We start from the raw sequence: 7,806 nt of genomic DNA on the forward strand, positions 1-7,806 counted from the left end.
GCGCAGGTGTGTGCGAGGTGCGGTGCGAGCCAGGCAGGGCTGTGCGACGAAGTTGCGTGCCGTTGCCGGAAATCGGTCGCCGGAACTTAATTTCCGGCGAGCTTAACGGTATAAAACATTTTTTATATATTGAATATATTATATTAAGTTTATTATAATTTAGTTTTCATAATTATGTTAAATTATAATTAGTTAATTAATAATTCAAGTTAATGAGTTTATTTATATCTATATATAATTGCGGATCTACTTTGGACATAATACTGGATTGGACCTAAGATTTTGGACATAAGATTTTGGACATAAAACATGGTTGGACTTATAATTAACTGGTTTGGTAAAGATAGTGGACTAATGACACTAACTAATATTAGTATGTTCACTAGCTTTGACTCCTTAAAAGACGTTAAACTCTTTATAATAAGAAAAGTAACGAAAATTCTAAACAAGGGGTTTAGTTATCGTTTACTTCGAATTATTAAACCGTATAGTCTTAGTTACGTAGTAGTTGTTAATATTACCAACGACGTAGCACTAAAGCTTTTATTTAACGGTTTAGGTCCCAATTTCATAAGCGGAACGTTCGATTAAGACAGCGAAAATTCTCCGTTACAAGGTACGTACGCGTACCAGTTTAATCCCAAGTATTAGTATCATGATTAGGTTGCAATCTATGTTATTGGAACCTAGAAGCATGATAGGGAATGTTTGATTGATTGAGATTGTCTGGTTAGACATTTGTAATTGAAATTGATATGTTGCATTGGAATGCGTAATTCTATCGTGTATATCAAGAGCATTTTTAATCTATCCATAGTGTAACAAGGTTGTTACAAGAGATATGATTGAGCATAAGAGGACAGGTAAATGATTCTATGTATCCATAGTGTAACAAGGTTGTTACAAGAGATACGATTTGAGCATTTTAATGAAGAGAACAGGTAATTGATTCTATGTATCCATAGTGTAAAGAGTGTTGAGATACGATTTGGAGTCTGAAGAAGGTAAAGAGATACATATGTGGTTATGAAATGAATGGTTAATATTAAAATGAATTATGGCAATATCTTGTAGCTGGACTCCCTACAAGTGATGAACAATGGGGGGAGTGTGGGACTTGTCCTACGCTCCTACGCAGGCCTACTGTGACGACAGTAGTGTCCTTATATTTTTGACACTCAAGTAGGCGGAAGGTTCCGTTCGATCTTGGGGGTATGCATACTAAGGTGATGGGTGTGAGACGGCACAACCGTATTTGCATTTCATCTAACAGACCTAGTGTCTGTTAAGGATTCAGTAGCCCGTATGATTCTAGTAAGATGACGGTGCCCGTTCGATGCCAATTAAAGATTAAAGTTAAAGGTTAAAGGATGTAACATAGTGTAGCATCATGCTTAAGATTGTTCATGTGTGCATCATTTATGTTTACATGTATTCAATGGTTCATTACGTACTCAGCATAGCTGATTGTGTGTTATTATGTGTTTGATGAACTGCGATGAACCATTGATGCTACAATGGGGAGCAGACTAGGTGTGCTGGTGCTGCTGCATAATCTCGAGCATACGGGGACTAGGCTTGGGTATTTACATTTAAAGCATTTTGAAATAAGTATTATTGGTTTTTCTAAGACTTATATATGGTTTGTGGTTTGAATGAAAGGGGTCATTGATGATTCCCGAGTTGTATTTATATTTTAATTCCGCTGCATTTTAGTTTTCAAGTTAATGTTTTAAGTTATCGTTAACCTTATTATGCCTTGCGTTCCATCGCGGCGGTAACGCCCCGAGGTCGACGCGACGCAGCAGTGGTAGGCGCGCGTGGATTTTGGGGGTGTTACAAAACTGGTATCAGAGCCGAAGGCTCTGAATTTCAAAGACGTTTTAAAAACGATTTCAAAATGGGTAGTATGGGATAGGAGCATATAGAACATATTATGTTATGTGCATTAAGTCATAGGAATGATTGCAAATGTGATTTCGTTTCGTGTCTTGAACTGAATTGTGTTTGATTGTTCAATTGAAGTTGCGAACGATTCTTGCAATATTCAAATATGAATAGGCTAAGAGGATGTACAAGGATGTTTCAAAAATAGTGTTGAACTAAAACCTTACTTTGCGACAAAACTATTTACTTGATTGAAACGATCGTTTTATCTCTTAAATATATATATATATGATATATGTTCGAAAACCTTTAAGGATACTTTATGATATTCCTTGTTATGGTTGTGACGTCTCATGTGAGATGTTTGTGTTGCAAGTCAATAAAGACTTAATATTTGTTCGTGACAACTGCTTGCTATATGTGCAATGTGTATTGGTTAAGAAAGGACAGGATGATGTGTGTCACTGAGATAGCTATTATGTTATTTTCAGCGTAGAATGGTTCGGGGGGAGGCACGCCTGAAACCTCTCTGAATATCGAGCAATCGATACGTGACTTGGTGCAAATCACTGCCAACCTAGCCCAAGGTCACAATCGTGAAGGGGATTTATCTGAAAAGGTTGCCCGTAGGAACCCACCAATACTGAATGGGAAAGGGGGACCTGAAGAATTAGAGAACTGGGTTGGGGAATTCGATAAACTTTTCTTCACCTATCTGCCCTGATGAGAAAACTGTGCCCTTAGCGAGCTACTACCTTCAGGGAGATGCTCATTTCTGGTGGACCCAAGCTAAGAGCAACCTCCTGAGTCAGCCTGGTTTTGGGTGGGAAACTTTCAAAAAGGCCTTAAGGGACAAATTTTACCCTCCATACCTTAAGAAGCAGAAAGCCCAAGAATTTATGATGTTGGAACAAGGGACTCTGTCTGTTGAGGAGTACTACCGGAAATTCATCGAGCTGATGAGATTTGCCCCGGAAATAGCACCTACTGAGGAATCTAAAGCCTCACGTTTCGAACTAGGACTTACCCTTGACCTGCAAGGAAGACTAGGGGGAGATACATTCACCTCTTTAGATCATGTGTTTGGCAAAGCTGCTCATCTTTATGCCATCAGGAAGAGAGAGGAAGGGGTAAGCAGGGTGAGAAACGAAAGATAATCCAAACCCTGAGGTCCAGAAGTTTGAGAAGAAGCATAATGGGAACCAAAACCATCAAGACCCTCAAAGGAATTTCGGTAAGGGACCCAATAACAACAACGCTAATCCCAACAACAATAACCGCAATAACAACACCAATAACCGCAGACTGAGCGTGTGTATAGGTGTAGAAATGCCCTAACAACCATCCTGGTAGAGACTGTGAGGGTAACAAGGTGGAATGTCGAGAATGCGGGAAATTGGGACATAGGGCATATGAGTGCTATCGAAGAACAAACTGAACCCTAATGGCCAAAAGAATGGGAATTATGGGGACAAACCTCGAAATGGAAATGGAAATGGGAATGGAAATGGGGGAAGTGCTTACAATGGGAATTCTAACTACTCCAAGCCTGTAACCAACACCAATAATCAGACATCTAATGGGAACAATGCAACCAATTCCCAAGATAAGGGCAAGGGAAGCTGTATATGATGTCGACTAGAGAACAAGAGGCTCGAAGGGATGTTGTCTCGGGTACATTTTCTATCAACTCCACTCCTGTTAAAGTATTGTTTGATTCTGGAGCATCATTGTCATTTATTGCCCATTCAACTGTTAGGACTTTAACATTGATCGAGTCTGAGTCGATTTCTATGCCTATAGTCATTCCGTCGTGAGACTGTTAATGCTCTAAAAGATTTCTAAAAGTGCCACTGAAAATAGGAGAAGTTTCTTTCCTTCTGACTGATAGAGTTTAACTTATCAAACCTAGACATTATTTTGGGGATGGATTGGCTTGGAAAGTACATGGCTAAGATAGATTGCGATGCGCAGAAAGTGGAACTGAGAGATCCTTTCGGGAAAAAGAGTGTCATATAGGAGAATACCTCGAGAACCGGAATTAAGGTATCAATGCCTTACAACTTAAGAACTAGTAGACAAGGGATGGCCTCTATTTATGTGTTCGGTGAGAAGAATTGAGGATGATCCGTTAAGACCTGAGGATGTGCCAGTAGTCCGAGATTCAGGATGTTTTTCCTGAAGATATACCTGGTATGCCACCAAGGAGAGATGTAGAGTTCACCGTTGACCTAGTACCTGGGACTGGACCAATTTCGAAAGCCCCATATCGAATGGCTCCAGCAGAAATGAACGAGTTGAAAAACCATTGGAGGAACTACTAGACAAAGGGTATATTAGACCTAGCATGTCACCATGGGGAGCACCTGTCTTATTTGTGAAAAAGAAGGATGGTAGTTTGAGGTTGTGTATAGACTATCGAGAGTTGAACAATGTCACTGTGAAAAACAAGTACCCATTGCCTAGGATTGATGACTTGTTCGACCAACTTCAGGGTGCGGGATGTTCTCCAAAATAGACTTAAGGTCAGGTTACCATCAATTGAGGATTGTTGATCATGATATACCTAAGACTGCTTTAGGACTAGATATGGCCATATGAGTTTACGGTAATGCCTTTTGGGTTATCTAATGCACCTGCAGTTTTCATGGATCTTATGAATAGGATCTTTCGACCCTACCTCGACAAATTTGTCGTTGTGTTCATAGACGATATACTGATCTATTCTAGGAGCAAGGAGGACCATGAGGGTCATTTGAGAGTCATTTTGCAGACACTTAGGGACAACCAACTATATGCGAAGTTTTCGAATGTGAATTTTGGTTGGAAAGAGTGTCATTTTTGGGTCACTTTGTCTCCAAGGAGGGTGTGTCAGTCGATCCTGCAAAGATCAAAGCCGTGAGTGAATGGCCTACTCCAAAGAATGTCACAGACATAAGAAGTTTCTTGGGTTTAGCCGGTTACTATAGGAGATTTGTGAAAGACTTCTCCAAAATAGCAAAGCCCATGACCACTTTGATGAAGAAGGATTGTAGGTTTAACTGGAATGAGGACAGTGAGAAAGCCTTTCAAACGCTCAAAGAAAGGTTAACATCAGCCCCTGTCCTAACCTTGCCTAAGGGAATGAGGGATATGATGGGTATAGTGATGCGTCCAAGAATGGGTTGGGTTGTGTTCTTATGCAAAATGGGAAGGTCATAGCTTATGCGTCTCGGCAGTTGAAGCCATATGAAGTCAATTACCCAACACACGACTTAGAATTGGCCGCAATAGTGTTTGCCCTAAAAATCTGGAGACACTACCTTTACGGGGTGACTTGTCGAATCTTCACTGATCACAAAAGTCTCAAATACATCTTCACCCAGAAAGACCTTACATGAGACAGCGCAGATGGTTAGAGCTCATCAAGGACTATGACTTAGACATCCAGTACCATGAGGGTAAAGCCAACGTCGTTGCTGATGCTTAAGTCGCAAGTCTAGCCATAGCCTGATACATTAGTCGTTGCCGACAAACTTTGTGAGGAGTTTTCTAGACTCCAGTAGAAGTTGTTCATGAAGGGGAGGTAGAAAGATTGCTGAGTGCCTTAACCATCGAGCCCAACTTTCTAGACGAAATAAGAGAAAATCAACCTGGGGATGTGAAGCTTGAGCGAGTCAAAGCAAAGCTTAAGGAGGGAAAAGCAGAAGGGTTTGCGATCCATGAGGATGGAAGCATAAGATATAAGGGTAGGTGGTGTGTGCCACAAAAAGTGAAGAATTGAAACAAAAGATAATGGGTGAGGGTCATAACACGACTTATTCCGTCCACCCAGGGGGAGATAAGTTATATAAGGACCTCAAGAAGATGTTCTGGTGGCCTGGGATGAAAAGAGCAGTAGCTGAATTTGTTTCAAAATGTCTAACATGCCAGAAAGTCAAAAGTGAACACAAGAGACCTCAAGGAAAGATTCAACCTTTAGACATTCCGACATGGAAATGGGACTCATATCCATGGATTTCGTTGTAGCCTTACCTAGGAGTCGGGGAGGCAATAATACCATATGGGTGATAGTGGATAGACTAACCAAACAGCAAGGTTCATACCTATGAAAGATACGTGGAGTATGGAAGCCTTAGCCAAGGCCTATGTGAAAAATGTCATTCGATTGCATGGAGTACCCACGAGTATAGTATCAGATAGAGATTCGCGATTCCTTTCGAATTTCTGGAAAAAGGTTCAGGAAGCTTTTGGTAGTGAGCTATTGATGAGTAAAGCTTTTCACCCAGCTACAGAGGTCAAACCGAAAGAACTATTCAGACCTTAGAGGACATGTTCGAGCATGTGCCTTAGAATACCAAGGGATCATGGGAAGACCATTTGGACCTCATAGAATTCTCATACAACAACAGCTACCATGCTAGTATTAAGATGGCACCATTTGAAGCACTATATGGGAGAAAGTGTCGTAGCCCTTTGTGTTGGAACGACATTAGTGAGACTGTGGTGTTAGGACCTGAGATGATTCAGGAGACAGTGGATCAGGTGCGATTCATTCAAGAAAAGATTAAGGCTGCACAGGACAGGCAGAAATCCTATGCGGATCAGAAGCGAAGGGATGAGAATTACGAAGTCGGGGAAAAAGTATTGCTTAAGGTGTCTCCAATGAAAGGAGTGATGCGATTCGGGAAAAAGGGGAAGCTAAGCCCTAAATTCATAGGACCATATGAGATTCTGGCGAGAGTAGGCAAAGTCGCTTATCGCCTAGATTTGCCCAATAACTTAGAAAGGGTCCATAATGTGTTTCACGTATCCCAACTCCGGAGATACGTACCGGATGAGTCACATGTACTTGAACCGGAAAATGTCGAAATAGACGAAACCTTATCCTATGAGGAGAAACCTGTCCAGATCTAGACCGCAAAGTGCGTAGTACGAGGAATAAGGACATCAGAATTGTCAAAGTGTTGTGGAGAAATCAAAATACTGAAGAAGCCACCTGGGAAGCCGAAGATGCAATGCGTCTGAAGTACCCTGAGCTTTTTCAAGAGGTACGTGAGTTACGGGGACGTAACTTTTCTTTTAAGGGGGGAAGAATGCGATAGAATTTCGCGCTTTCACCCTAAAGTATGTTAATTATGATAGTTATTTGTAATTATTGCTGATCTGTTGTGCGAACGTTAGAAAACGCTTATGAAATTTTGGGACTTAGAAGTGCAAAAGATCGTCGTTAAGACTGGCTACCTCCAAGTTTCGGGACGAAACTTCTTTTAAGGGGGAAAGCCTGTAATACTCCGTATTTTTGAGAATTAATTCGTATTAATTAAGAAAATATAAAGAAGTTAATAAAAAGGTATTTTAATATTATTTACAGAATAATAGAATATAATAATATTAATACGAGTCGGTTGTGTTAATTTCGGGTTTATAAAGGTTAAACCGAGTTCACCCGATCTAGGGTTACCACTTTTGGAAGGGGTATAAAAAGGGAAAGTAAGAGGAGAAATTTCAGAAAACCCTAAATTCTTCCTTTCCTCCTTCAGCCGTCACCTTCCTTTCCTTCTCTTTTCTCTCTCGCTGCTCTCCTCTTCTCTGTCGCTGTTCCCTCTCTTTCTTCGTCTCTCTCTCGCCGTGTGCTGCTGTGCGAGGCTCGCGTGGACGAGGCTTCGCGAGTCCGAGGCTGCAGGCGTGCCGGTGTGTGCGAGACGAGCAAGGGACGAGGTTGTGCAATTGGGCGAAAGGCGCGCGACGAGGGAGCCCGTGAGTGTTCGAGGGGTGCGAGGGCTGCGAGCGACAGATCTGCGCGAGGTTGCTGTTGCTGTTGTGCGACGAAGCTCGAAGTACGAGTCGAGTGGTTCGAGTGTTGAGCGAGGGACGACGAAGGCTTGTGCGAGTGGTGCGAAGCTCGCGTGAGCGACGAGGCCTGCTGCTGCTGTGCGC

At 41.7% G+C, this 7,806-nt stretch overlaps 1 long non-coding RNA gene across 2 annotated transcripts; it reads left to right on the forward strand.

The window, feature by feature from the left end:
* On the forward strand, window positions 1-1,890 carry LOC130591639 (uncharacterized). Of its 2 annotated transcripts, XR_008969607.1 has the most exons (3): window positions 1-108; window positions 560-616; window positions 1,529-1,890. It is a non-coding gene; the product is annotated as an uncharacterized LOC130591639 (long non-coding RNA). The 2 variants fall into 2 exon arrangements; XR_008969606.1 differs by lacking the exon at window positions 1-108 and having other exon boundaries at window positions 470-616.
* The last annotated feature ends 5,916 nt before the right edge of the window (window positions 1,891-7,806 follow it).

Source organism: Beta vulgaris, chromosome 5 (assembly GCF_026745355.1).
Source record: "Beta vulgaris subsp. vulgaris cultivar EL10 chromosome 5, EL10.2, whole genome shotgun sequence".
Lineage (NCBI taxonomy): Eukaryota > Viridiplantae > Streptophyta > Magnoliopsida > Caryophyllales > Amaranthaceae > Beta > Beta vulgaris.